Here is a 14,707-nt window from a genome sequence, read left to right as displayed (position 1 = left end):
TTTGAGAGTAATTGTTTATTTAATTGTTGCATTAACCAGTCATTTTGCCTCTCTCTGCCCATAACAGATGTTCATTATAAAAACTGAATACATTAAGATGATTACATTATTCAAACTCTTTGATAATTCATTTGTATTAAAACCATAAGACTCTGTTGACATTTCCCTAGGGTACATTTGGTGAGGTTAAGCAGGATAAATGTCACAGTTAGTAATGCTGTTAAGATAAAAACCTTGCAAAGGAACTACATATTATTTTTCTGCTTCATGGTCCTTAACAGCAACTTTTAGAGCTATATTTCCTTTTTAAATGATGCATTACACCTTGAAAAGTAAAATAAAAAGGCCTGAAATTATGATTCTTGCTCATTTCCTCAAGAATAAATGAATAGAGGAGGCGAAATCTTAAAGAAGTAGGCTTGATTTTTCTAAAAAAGTTTGGAAATAGAGTGCTCTGTTAAAGCATAATGGCCCTGGTGAGACGTGGTGTGGAAGAATGTAAGATGTGCATTAATTTCAGTGAAAATGCCCCAAAAAAGGGAAGTGAGCCATGAAATCTCAACTAGAGCACAGGCATCAATATTTGAGAATTGCCTCAATACAGAGCGTTGTGTAGCTGCAACTGGAGGAAAAATGAGACTGGGGTGACTTGCAGAGGTCCCTCATTTCAACCTCCTTCTCAAGCCAGGGCTAAGTACTGAGATTAAATCAGATAAAACTGTACTCAGTCAATTTATATTAATAAAATTTTGGGCATAATTTTGGGCTGGCCACGGCTCCTCCAGGCAGGTGGAAGAGCTGCTGGTGCCCAGGCCCCTGAGCCTGGGGGCTGATCCGTGATTTCCATCCATCCCAACTCTCCAGCTCTCCCATGAACCCTTTCCATGATGCTTGAGTGGATTCCTCCCTTTGGATCATCTCTTTTTCACTGGATCCCAGCACAGGACAGCGTTTGCCTCTCCCAGTTTCCCCTCTAGAGAATGGCAGTGCCTGTGAGTATTCTCAAATATTAACTTTATGCCATTCCATTAATCTCAAGGCTGTTGCTCATCCTTCAGTGAAATGTGATCATTGTAACACTGAATTGTTTATGTTTCAGGTCCTAGGGATTTTTCTTCAGTCTTTGTTCAAAAGCATAAAAAGATAATCAAGTATGACTTATGAAAAGAATAATTGCAACAGCTCCAGTTGGCAATAATATTAGATGGATGTAGAGGAATATAAAATGTTTTGCTTATTTTTTAATTCAGCAAAATTAATGATATCTGCCTAATAATGAAAGTTAATTTGATACTGTTCAGCTGTTATGTGGGGGTTTTATGTTTGATTTGATTTTTGTGTCTGGATCATGTCTAATAACAGAATTAAAATTTAATTATTAATATTATTGATTATAAAATAAGTGACAGTTTTCTAGTTGTCTTTAATTCCAATATCTTTTACTACACTGAGGAGAAACGAAGTTGGACCTGAAAAATAATTATAATTATTAATAAAAATTGCTCATAATGCATTCATTTCATGAAAAGAGAGCCACAATGTCAGAGGCTAAAAAATGATCAACCAGAACATCAAGAAATGAAGTAGAGCAGTTGAATACTAAAGGATCCCTGGAGATCTAATCAACCTTGACCAACCTCAAGGGGGTCAGTTTGCTGTTTAAATTTGCACCTGGTTCCTCTTGCCCTGTGTCTGGGTACCACTGGGAGGAGTTTGGTCTGAGCTGCTCTCACCAGGTGGTTTTGCACACTCCATGACCCACCCCAAGCCCTGACTCCTTGGGGATGAGCAGTTCTGATGCCGTGGGATTTGAGCTTTTATATTTTTCATTTATTATATATTTTATGTATTTGTAATCCTGCAGTTCTTTGGTGTGTAACTCTGAACTCCACACACAGTGTGAGCTGCTGCTCTCCCATTTGGGGCAGACACAACAATTCCCCTCCAGGCCTGGCAATCCAGGACACCTCACTGCCTCAGAGCCTGAGAGATGTAAAACAAAAGTGAGTTTGGGGCAGCAAATTTGGGGTGAATGACTTCGTTACATGAAGCTGTAATTGGAACATTAACCCCCAATATTCAAATGAGCCAAACTTACAGAAGTATGAAAACCTTCATCGTGATCCATCATCCATTTTTGGGTGTAGCCTCTGGGGGGGCTTCATCTGCCCCAAAAATACCTGAAGGCCCTTCAATAAATATCACTGTTTTTTATTCCCTTAATTCTGTCTGGCCTCTGTTTTAGGTAGCCCCAAAAAGGCACCAGGACCAGCTCTTCTCTTCTGGTATGGGAGATGCTCCATCCCCTTAATCCCCTCCTGGTCCCAGGATGGCCCTGTCTCTCCTTTACTGGGGACCCCAAAACTGCACAGAGCTCTCCAGCAGAGACTGAAACTTTGAGAAACTTTAGGAAACTTTGGTAGCTCCAGGTACGTTCTCTTAAATTAGCACTTTGTACTTTTAAAAGTGCAACTTGCAAATTTTAGCTGAAAAGCGCCGGTAATGTAAACCCAAATTATTCTCTGCTGTAAAAATGCACTTTGCTGATATTTGGCAGTTTTATTCCTGCTCTATCAGTTTTGGAAATTGATTTCTTTTTTATGTTTAGAGCATGCAGATGTTCAGGGATACTGGGGAAACCAAACACACTGCAAAGTTAGTGTAGGAAGAAACTTATGATAAAAAATCTTTCACACATGACTTTTTCAAGGATATGGGGAATGCTTTAAGGACTATTTTGATATTTTCAGGGCCTTAAATTAAAAGCATTTGACAATTTCAGTAATCACCATGATCAGAAGCAAAGAACTAAGTAATTTAGGTCAGAGACAGGGAAACAACTGAAGCATCTGTTCCTGCAGTAAGTGTTCAGACTGGGAGGAACAACTTATTCAGTATCATTGCGAAAAACTCTTTGATATTGGGGAAAAGGTAATTTTTTTCATATAAAAAGCTTTCTTTATAGGAAGTTGTAAAAGCAAGTATTTATTGCTCTTCAAAGACTTTACAGCACATTTTCAAAAAAATTAACAGGAAGTTTGTAAAAACAGCTAATGAATACAGATTTTTAGGTCTGTACGTATTTTCAAAAACAGAAAAGGAACATGTAGGTGCACATGACAGAGAACTGCTCATGGAAAAACAGAGCTCCAGAGGTAAGAGCTGTTCCTGCTGTCCCACACCCTGGTTCTGTGGGGAGATCTGGATCCTCCCATTCACACCTGGGCCCTTTGCTCACCCCTTTCCAGCACAATCTGCCTGTGCAATTGTCATGGAACGGTTTGGGTTGGAAGGGACCTTAAAGATCATCTTGTTCCAAATTCCTTGCCTTGGAAAAGAACATTTTCCACTAGAGCAAAGTGTTCCAAGCCTTGTCCAACCTGGCCTTGAACACTTCCAGGGTTAAATGAATTTATTTCCATATTATTTCATTGGGGTTACACTGCACGTGGCGAAAACCAGCAGTAGTGATGATCCATGCCAGATCCCTAAATCCCCAGAGCTCATTCTGCTGGGCAGAATTCTGCTCTGTTGTAGGCCAGTAGTAGATCCCTTACTGTGAAGTAGGAAGTTTTGCAGATTATTTTAATTACAGAATGAGCTGTCATGGTGAGCAAAATGAGCGTTGCCTTTGAAACACGCTCATGCTTCGTTGCTGTTAATAACAATGGTGGTCAGAGGTTCATCTTCCAAAGAATGAAGCATTTCCCAGTGTGCATTACACAGCTTTTTATCAAAATCCCTCAGCCCACAGGCAAACCTGGGCTAAACTCTTTGATATGTAGCTTGGATTGCAAAGTAGGATGCAGCAAAAAAAAATTAAAAATACAATAACTACTCCATCCCCCCAACCCTACACATAACTTGTGCTTACAGGTTATTCAATTTTAAATCTTTCAGCATAAAAGCACTACAAGTTTATCACTAACTTCTGCCTCTCTTAATAATTCATCTGCTTTGCAGTTGTGTGGGTTTAATTAGCTGCTTCTGCTCCGGTGTTCTGGTGTCATGTTGTCTTTTTCATTAGATCTCTCTCCTTCATCCGTGTTAGATGTTTGCACATTTCCTGGCTTTAAGCAATGTGGGCTATAATTGGAATCTAAAGTTGGAACATGTCTTCAGTTACCATTTTGTTAATTCCTTTTATTTTCCTGTCAAAACCGTATGCTATCATGTATTGCCAATGAAGTGAGAGAGAAGTCAAAGGTAATCCACATCAGCTCTCTTGCTTCTAGCAAAGGGTTTTGTCTTTAGACTTGTTTTCTGTTATAAATGTTCTGTGGAAATATCCATGCTATTTTGAGTTGAATCTTTTCATAGAGACTACACACAAGCAAATTTTAAAATGCTGGAGGCTTTTAAAGTAAAATCAAATGAATCAATGGCAGTTTTATCAAATTTTCTGCAAGTCTTTTATCACTCTTTTCCCTGTCACATATAAATGTAATTTCAATTTTTTAAAAGAATATTGAGGTTCGATTTTATTAGTGTGAACAACTGAGTTAAGTCCTGTTAAAATTGTTGAGTAGAAAGGAGGAAAAGATAAAATAGAAGGCAGAAGTAGCAGTCTGGAAGAAGGAGAACGTGGTCGGAGACAGGAAGGGCAGTCCCAGCACAAAGAGAATTTATCAGGTGCATGGAATGGGCTTTGTTTTCCCATATGACATTTGTTTTGATTTTAAACAGTTATTTTTGGGGTTAAAAGATGTGGGTACAGCAGTCATCAGCAAAGCTCTGGTCTTAAGGAGCTGAGATTTTGGGGGATTTAAATAAAAAAAGTAATGGAGGTGAGACTTGTTTCACAAGGTAAGGGCAAAATGGTATTCTGCCCAGAAAGGATGGGTTTCATCAGCCTTTCAGGTAAGGTCTGGGCTCCTGTAGGTGTTCTTGAGGTTGGACATAGCTACAGGGGATTATTCTGCTGATCCAAAATCAGGCAACTTTCAGAAGTAAGCTAGAAATATTTTAATATCCTTATTCCATTTTTTACTATTTTTCATCTGAAACAACTTTTCAAACATATGGTTCATTGTTCTGTGTAACAGATTTTGTGTACGATACTTATTTGTTACGTGTTGTAGACTGTAATTAAATAAAGAACATTCAAAATATGGAAAAAAATGAGAATCTCTGCTGCTGTCATGAGGATGACATGATCTTATGGCTGAGAACTGAGAATGAAATGGCTGCCATGGTGGAGGACACATTTGGATTTTGTGAAGGTTTGCATAGATCTGATACAACAAATTAACAACCAGCTGATGTTCTGCAGTGCTGCTTGAAAGGGCTGGGTTTGATTTTTAAAAAGTGTTTGTGTTGTTTTGTTGGGTTTTTTTTCCTGAAACAGCCATTAAAATGAAATTAATTGCAATGACATGCTTGCCATTGGATGGGAGCTTAATCTCAGCAAGTGTTTGGGAATTCCTTTTGAGCTGGAAAGGAGCTGAGCCATCAATGTCAAGTGCAGTCCCCAATGTGTCCCCACTGTGTCTGTGCAGTCCCAGTCCCACCCCAGGATTTGCTCATTCTGACCAGAGCTCATTGCAGGATAATTCTTTTTCCATGGCTCCCAACTTCGTCTTCTTGACAATTCCTACATTTTATTTGATTCTAAATCATCTCAATAACAAGTCATATTTTGCCCAAAAAATCACTCTGAAGGGTGCATTCCTTACATTTTTGTGGTTTGCTTCAGCTCTGTGTCCCCTTGATGTTCTGCTCAGAGTCCTTCACCCTGTTTCAGGATCAATTATGTTGTATAATAGAATTAATGAAGGCAGTTTCACCATCAGCTTCTGCTTCCCAAATGAGAACTTGCAAATGGCTTGATTTCTAATTTTATTTTATTTTTTTAAACAAGTTACTTGAATTAAGACTATAGGAAAGATAGCTTAAGGAGGTTGTGCATGGATGGGGGATTTTTTAATTTCTTAAAAAGAAAATCTTGAATTGATTCCAGTTGAATTGACTGTTTCATCCTGAGATATTTATAGCTCAATTACATGAGGTAAGTTTTTGGGTCAATATTACAATGCAAAAGGATCAGATAGGCTGAAATGTATATATTTTAAACTGTGATGTGCATGCTGAGCTCTCTTTATTAATAGTTTATTTCTGCTGGACAGTCACCTATCCTGGAGCCAGCATGGAGGTCTAAGATAAAACGAATCTTCACAGAGAAATAAGTTAGAATGCCAAAAATAATTCTTTGCAAATGGTTTTTCATTATTTAATCAGTTGCTACCTAGATTTAAAACCCCTACAGGAAACAAATGTAACATAAGTTATGTTAATATATATTGCCCCATTAATGGGCTTTAAATAACATCGAGACAACTTTTATATGGGCTATCTATGAATAAAATTAATATGAGATTTTATTTAGAAGGAAGAATAATTCTAGTGGTAAATCAAACAAAGGACTAGGGGGAAAAAGCACAGTTGTGTGTTGAATATAAATACAAAGAAAATTATGTGAGAAATAATGAAGACTTATTCTCTTTGTTATATGTTAAAGCAGAATGCCAAATTGAATAAGATTTTTATTTTCAAAGCAGAAACTTGCAAAAAAAAAGTAGAAATAGGTGTAGTAAAAGATGGAGCTTTGAATCTTAGATAATTAATATTATAGTTAAAATGAGGCTTTAAAAAACACATTTAATGGTTGGGCAGTTTGGAGGATTCATTCTCCTTTCTGTTCATAAACCAGAAAAATCTAAATGCATTTAAATTATATTTTTTACAAGTTTCTCAGTTTCTTCATATACATATATGAGAAAGTACCTCAAATATATCTACCAAGGATGGTACATTGCATAAATATACCTGTGATGTGGAGTGAGGTGCACACACCCCCTTCTCCTGTTGGTACCCTGAGAGGACTCTTCCACAAGTCTCTCAAAAATGGTTTCAAATTTAAACTTTTTGGGAAATATTTTTACAAATATTTAAAAACTCAAGCCACAACGCTGTCTGAACACCATACTAAATATTATAGATACAGCCAGAGCTCAAGTTTCACTGAATGAGTGAAAATGAATTCATGTTACTGGGCAGCAATATCTGAATCAAGCAATTTTGGATTGTTATTTCTTTTTCCAATGGCAAATAATTTTTGACTTTAAAAAAATCATCTGGAAAATAATAGAAACATTTTTAAGAGGTATTAAAACCAGAACAGAGGGATAGAAGAGTCCTTTCTTTTTAAGCAGTTGGGTTCTAAAGGCAGAAAAAGAGGAAGTAGCAAACTGGTTTAGAAAAAAACCCAGCCCAACTGAGGTAAGAGTCAGAAAAGCAATGGTGGGGAAAGATTGCAAAGAGCATTCTCTGAGCCAGTGTTTTGTTCTGCTCCACTTTCTGTGGACAGATTTAAATGGATTGTTCATGTTATGGAGAGAGGAATTTTCCATTCTCTGTGTCGTTACAGCAACGGCGGCATCTGCACGCCCCGCCTGGAGCCAGGGCTGCCAGCAATGCCAGAAATTTGGGAATTCTGGAGGCATCACATTCCCCACTGGGCATTCACTGGACCAACAGGAGGGTGAAATATCAGCTGGAATATCAGAGAGAATAACCTTGGAGAATAACTCAATAGCCTCGGCAAATCCGCCGCATTTCCAGTGAAACAGAATAAACAAAACCAGGTTGGTGGCTCAAGGTTTCTAATTCCAAAAGAGCAGACTGAGAAATTACAGAAACTAATTAGTGGAGTCGACGTGATTGAAGTGCCAGGGGACTGAGTGTGAAGGAGCTTTGGAATCTGGAGTCAAGGCTTCAAAATCTGTTTGAAGTGCGCCACAAACAAGGAGGCAGCAATTTACAGGAAATGGAAATGGCTCTTCAGCATTTGCTTAAAACCCAAATGATCCAGAAGAATCAGACAGCCAAAAGGTGAGATGGAGCTCATTTTCAGAGAGGTCTTTATTGGAATGGTTAAGGTGGAATAGTTCTCACACAAAATCAGGCCAAATTGTGCCATACAAAGGACATTTCGGTTAGGGGAAATCAGCTACAAAAATTTCATTGAAAGAAATCAGTTTGATGAATCAGATTTTTTCATAAATATGATTTTCCAAATTTCTGTGTTTTGAACCTAATTTTAATGAGAATAATGAGGTTATCCAAGGCATGTTAGTGGCAGGTTTGAGTGATCTGTGCCTTTCTGGCCTCAGAACAGCATTAAATCTTTCTGCCTCCTATAAATGTAGAGATGAAACATTCAGACAAATAAACTTCTGGGTAGTCAGAGCAAACAAAACAAATTCAGATATTTCTGCAGATTATTTTTACAGTAAAAGAACAGCTGTTGGAATGATTCATGATGTGCTTCATATATCTCTAATGACAATAAAATGAATTTTTTGTTTACTTCTCTATCATTTATAAAGAGTTTTTAAACTTAATTACAAATATTTTAACAAGCCTTTCCTTCAGAGGGTCCCATTCCTTAAATTTTTCTCTGGTATCTTCATAAGTGTAAAACTTGATGGATTTGGAAGTTACCATGTTAGAATAAGGCATCTTAACCATAAATTCTGTATTGTAATGCAGGATGTGAATTCATATCCCACTTACCTTGTCTTTACAACATGTAGTGAGTAATATATATTTTGGCATATGTATGTTAATCGTAAAACCGAGCTTTTAGGATCTCTTTTAGTATCTTTTACAGTTTTGTGGATTCTCCCTTATGTAACCAGCTGGTTTTTAGGGGTGCATTTCCTGCAGATTTACAGCCAGTGCAGTGGAGTTGTCAGGAGCAGCTGCCACTGTGAAACATCCTCGTGTACCAGGTATCAGAGGAATCGTTGATAATTTGAAATTTTAATATTTTAAAGCAGTATGTTAGGTCACACATTATTTAAAGCACTCAGATTTGTCACATTTGTGCCTTTTCTTCTGCTGCTTCTGAGTCCCCAAATCCTGCAGCTGCTGCTGGCAAACAGATTTGCTCCCCAGCACCCTGGCCTTGGCTGCTCCACCTCCAGCTCAGAGGTTCTTCTGGAAAAGGTGGATTTATTAAGGATTGTCTGTCTTCTCAGATTCCTTAACACATAACATTTAAAATGCAGGACGTCCTTGTTCATGTTTGCAGAACAATAATTGCATATATTTGGTTAATTTTCAGTCTTTGTCCTAGTCAAGCAGAACCCCTTTAATCAATATTTCATTAGTATTTGAAAGAATATTGGTCTATAGGGGAAAAAAATCAAGGTTGGACAGTGGATTTAGCAGTTATTAATCAAATTATTACTTATTGCTTTAATTAGGAGAGAATAAGAAGGTGTAGAGCTGTAGTTTTTGACAATGGGATTATTCTCCCACTTCCTGCTGGGGCAGAGTCAAACACCCAGGACTGTGGCACTGCTGTTATTCTGTTATTCTGTTATTCTGTTATTCTGTTATTCTGTTATTCTGTTATTCTGTACCTTTTGTCTCAATGGCAGCACTGAATGCTTTACGGGCTAAATGCAATCTCCCTGTGAATAATAAATCTCTGTTCCTCCAGCGCCAGCTCTGACCTTTTCTGGCTGAAATTGTAACACATCATCATAAAATAACGTGGGTGTGATGGAGAATCACCTGCCCTGGGATGAGTGCTGCTACACAGGGATCCCTAAAGAGCTCTGAGCAGCTACAAATGGGTGACACCAACCTGGCAAACCGTCCTGGAAAAGCAGCAATAAATCCGTGTTTCCAACAGGGCTGCTTCTGGAAATCTCTCGAGATACAAAGGAGCAAGGGTGTGGTGAAATTCTCACACGTGGTGAGTGTTCTCTAAGGCAAACCCACGAGGTTCTGCTCCAGGAAATGCTGATTCCATTGATATTAGTCTGTGTAAATATTGAAATGAGGCCTGTCTTTAAAGATATTGATGTTTTTTTCAGATTAACTGGTTTGGAAAGCTCTCTACTCACAGCAGATTTTTTTAAAAGTAAAAAAATATATTCTGGGCACTTCCTGATTTCATTCTTTGCTCTGAAATATTATTAGATTTTCATGCAATTTTTATCCCCTATGAACAGGTGCTGAGTATGTGAAGAATTTCTTTGGATTGGATTTCTTTCTTTGGAATATTTTATTCTCTTCATGGAATCTTTTGGAGTATGGATTTTTTACAAGGTAGTGACTGTAGTTCTTTTATTTATAGCAAATTCCAGATAACTATAGAAGTTCAAAGAAAGTACTTGAATTAAAAAAAAAATAGGAATTATTACATATCTCTGTTGGACTCCCAAACTTATTCTACGGTATTGCCATTTACCCTTCCACTCATGTGTGTGTATATACATAGATTTTAAAATATTATATATAGTATGAAAAAAACCCATTTCTGCCTTTCTTCCAACGTGTGTTATTAGTAGTTTCTGTCATTTAAAGCACAGTCATTTAGTTCTCTGTGCAAGCTGATCTATATGAACTTTATAAAATATCTATGGCTTGGAGAACTCTCATGTATGAGTTATGAAAGGAGGCACAGGGAAATTTTCCCTTTCCTTTTCTCCCTGCTCCATCATGTCATGCTTGCAGTTAACCTTTACTTATTTAATCCTACTTTAACCATAATTGCATATTCTCTACTCCATTCATTTGGCATCATTCAATTTTTGTGTGATCTTCCCATTTTTGCAGTATTGGAAAGTAATCTAACCAAAGTTTCAAATGTTTCTTCTGCTCGCATTATGACACAAGAATAAAAAATATCACCAAGGAAACGGTAGACTTCAGAGACAATTTATTCTTTTAAGTCAGACCAAAGTTTAATTTAGATGAAAATCCTGGAAGACATAATTCCTCACAAAGTCAGTAATGTTCTTCTCATTACCTGGTAATGATAGTCTAATTCTATCAAAAGGAATTTTTAATAATATAGCTGCATGTCTGAAACTTAACAATTGAGAATGAAGATGACACTATCCAAAAGCTTAAGAAAACACATTAACTGAAGCTAGAATAAATCACCAACAAAGAACATTGTCATTTTCTCAGCTAATATTTCACCCTTCTGGCCTCATCCCAATATAGCTTTTACATTTTTAGGTAGCGGCACAGAAGTGATGGGCACATCCAAGCACACAGAAGGGCACTGGAGGTCACTTTTAGAAGTTTCCTCCACCTTCTGAAGTTCTTCCTGGTGTTCTTTGTAGCCATCAAGTGCCATTCTGCTTTTCTGTGTAGCTTTGCCATGTTAAATCCTGTTTCTGGATTTGTGCATTGTCCATCCTGCTGTGTCTCCAGTTGGTTGGTGACTGATTAAACCACGCTAGGATGGTCACAGCTCACCTTCTGCAGAGGACATCCTTAAAAAAGCTTTGTTCTGAATTTGTGTTTAGGATACAGATCTTTATCTCTTCATTGAAATGTGGGGATACTTCAAAAAGGAACCCAGAGTTTTGTCTTAAAAATTCCCTTAGTCTTGTAAATTCCCTTGCAGCTCAAATGTGACCAGATTCCAAAATTTTTGGTTTCTACTTCAGCTTATTAATTTATATCATTAACTGCATTCCTAGGTTATGAATTTCAGCCTGAGTTATAAAAAATTTGTTACTCTCCTCTAAGTGCTAAAACACACTTGGAGAAACAGGGAAATATATTACATCTTTTATCTTCAGACTATTAAAACAGTATTTGTATTTTAGCATTTTACCTCTTACTATTATTTTTCCTTTCTTGCCAGCAAAATATGGCAAGGAAGTTCTTGTTCTTATATGCTTTTTGATTGTTCTTCCATACATTGAGTTAATAGGAAAAAGGCTGAAAGTTAACTTTTCATTTTACGTTCTTTTAATAAAGAAAATAAATTTTGTGATTCATTTTATGGGCCCTTAATAGTGTTATGCATGTTGGCTGCAGCTCAGAATCAGATGAATTTTCTGTGGAATCACAGAAATTTCACCTTAGACTTTAACCCATGATAAGCAGATTCTAATAATATTCATTCTAAAGATTGGCTTTTCATCTTAATTTTGCCCAATTCTATGGCAGAAAAATTAAACATAAATTTCTAGCAAATAATTTGACTTTTTTGTTGTGTTATCCTGACCATATAAATCTAAATTTTGTTTGGCTGTAATGCAATCTCCATCCGTCCATCCATCCATCCATCCGTCCATCCATCCATCCATCCATCCATCCATCCATCCATCCATCCATCCATCCCCTGCATGATTTAAATAACTCACAGACATCTTTTCACAAAGGGGAATGCTCAGCCTCTTGACAATGTCCGTCCCTTGCTTTCGAAATGGAATAATCAGAAGTGAGAGGAAAAAAAAAAGAAGAATTTATTGTAATAACGACAGCACTCCTTAATGAGTGTTTTGCAGATTTGTAGATTTCTGTGATTGTGATGGCTCTTCTCATATTCATGTCTCAAGAAGTCTTTGCTTGATCACAGAATAATTCATGAAAGAGCTCAGGAGAGACGAACCACACATCTCTGAAAGGCTGCAGCCTAAACATCTGCTGGAGCCTGTAAATTCGAGTAAAACCTGCAGGACTGATGCTGCAATCCTTTCCCTTTATAAATTCTTATTTTTCAATAAGTTTCATGACTGAAACCTGCATCTGTACTTACACAGAAAACATCGTGGGTGTCTGGCAGGTTTCCAAGCTGTTTATGAGAGAGCACTGCTCAGAGGAAGATGTAAAAAACCATCCAAGGGAAGGAATGATGCTTGATTGCAGTTTGTACATAAACTTTCAAGAGGTGAAATTCTAAACCAAATATTGTATGGTGAAGCATGACCTGCCTGTGTGTTGATTGTAGTGTTATTTCACTGTATATATTACGGAGTTTGCAGTGTTAGTTCCCATATGTATTTATGAGACAGCTAGCCATGGCTGAATATTTGTAACAACATAAGAAATCAAGAAAATATAATAAGAAAAAAACCCTGAAATGTACTGGAAAATCATACATGTCATAATTTTGGGGGTTTTTACGTGCTGTTTGCCCTAATATTGAGTGATCTATTCTAATTCCAGGTTAGGAACAGTGAGTGAGATTTACCGATTAGTGTACTTTTTGTTCTTTTCACAGGAAAATTGTGTGTTGATATTGGAGGGCACATCCCAAAGAACAATGTCTCACATTTGTACCTGGGGGTTGGTTTTATACAACCTGGAGTTCCTCATAAGTTCATCACCCTGTCTTAAATCAGCTCCTGAGAGAGGTGCCCTGGTGAAGGAGCTTTTACAGTTCCTACACTAGAGATCTGTTTCCTCACATATAAAAACAAATGCCATGTAGTTTTGACACTCTTTGCTGTCATACACAGTGCAAGGACCTTTTCTGCTATAAAATATTCATTGTGGTTAACTTCTGACAAATAATACACAGACTGAAATATCCAGCTATGGAAATAATTCAAGCAGTGACCTGGAAGGAGGCTTTGTTCTCAGTCCCTCTGTCCTTTGCTTGAACAGAAGTGATACTAACACAAAAAATATCACTTGTTTAAAGCTGTGAAAGCAGAATTAGGAGTGTGCAGACTTTTTGTGGCCATATTTCTTCCTGCAACATTATGAATGCCTGAGCCAGTTGAACTAACCAGGGTTATCTGAGGGGACAGTCGAGATGATGATCATGGGGAAAGCAATCAGAGAGATTTCCAAACATCCTTGATTAGTAGAGGGCAAATACATTATAAAGGACATAAATCTAAGAGGAAGTTGTTGTGAAATGGCAAACTGCCTCAGCAGCAAGAGGCTTGGAAAATCAACTTTGGATTTGTTATAGTTAAAAGCCCTGAGGCTCTCTGCCTAGCACACATATGATATGGAGAAATGTAACAGATGCTTCACTGAGGGACTGGAATGTAAATCAGTGTAGGAGCATTAATCTGTGCAGAGCTGAGCGTGGTTTTATTCTGAAGAAAAACTTCTGAATTAGAGAAGTTAAACAAATGTGATTTCCCACTCATTCCACTGTGAATTGCGTAAGGTTTTATAACAGGAACAGTTCCAGGAGGAAGTTATCTTTGTTATCACTATATCTGTGTGTGGATGGCATTGATTCAGTAAATTCCAACTGGATACAACTAGTTTTTGTAAACACCCCTTATTCTCCATTATTTGCTTCATCAGCCAAAAGTTTCCCTTTCTGTGAATGTAAGAAATAGAAATATATTTTAATGTGATGATTGACATCACATCGGCAATTGTGACCCTTCACTGCCTCAGAAACCTCTGTGTTCACAGGGCCACAAGTGCAATTTCAGAGGTTTTTCATTAAATATTAGCACCCCTAAAAACCACTTATTGTAAAATTGTAGAGAAACAACAATTTTAGATAAAATTATCTCCATTGTTAAATTCTGAAAGTCATATATAAAAAAAGAAAATATGCATTTCTATTTTTTCACTCTTCAGCCATGTTACAAACCCTACCTCTTGTCTTCTTTCACTCTGCTTTCTATTTTAGTTTCTCACAAAATAACTACGACTGTTACTGTCCTCAAAGCACTCGAAGTCCAGAAGTGTGACAAAAATTTGCACTTGCATCTGGTATATTTTGAGGCCTGTTAGTGTTTTTGGAAAATTTCTTTCTCCAAGAAATTTTACTGTTCTTTTCACCCATTATTGAGAATTCTATATTTATTCTCAGCATCATCAGTTCAGTGTATCCTCCTTTTCATTTAAGTTAGCTTCTCTTCCTTAGTTTAATCTTTTAAATTCGATTATAAAAAACACTATGTGTGTTTTA

Source organism: Zonotrichia albicollis, chromosome 14 (assembly GCF_047830755.1).
Source record: "Zonotrichia albicollis isolate bZonAlb1 chromosome 14, bZonAlb1.hap1, whole genome shotgun sequence".
Taxonomy (NCBI): Eukaryota; Metazoa; Chordata; class Aves; order Passeriformes; family Passerellidae; genus Zonotrichia; species Zonotrichia albicollis.
This window is presented reverse-complemented; position numbering follows the sequence as displayed.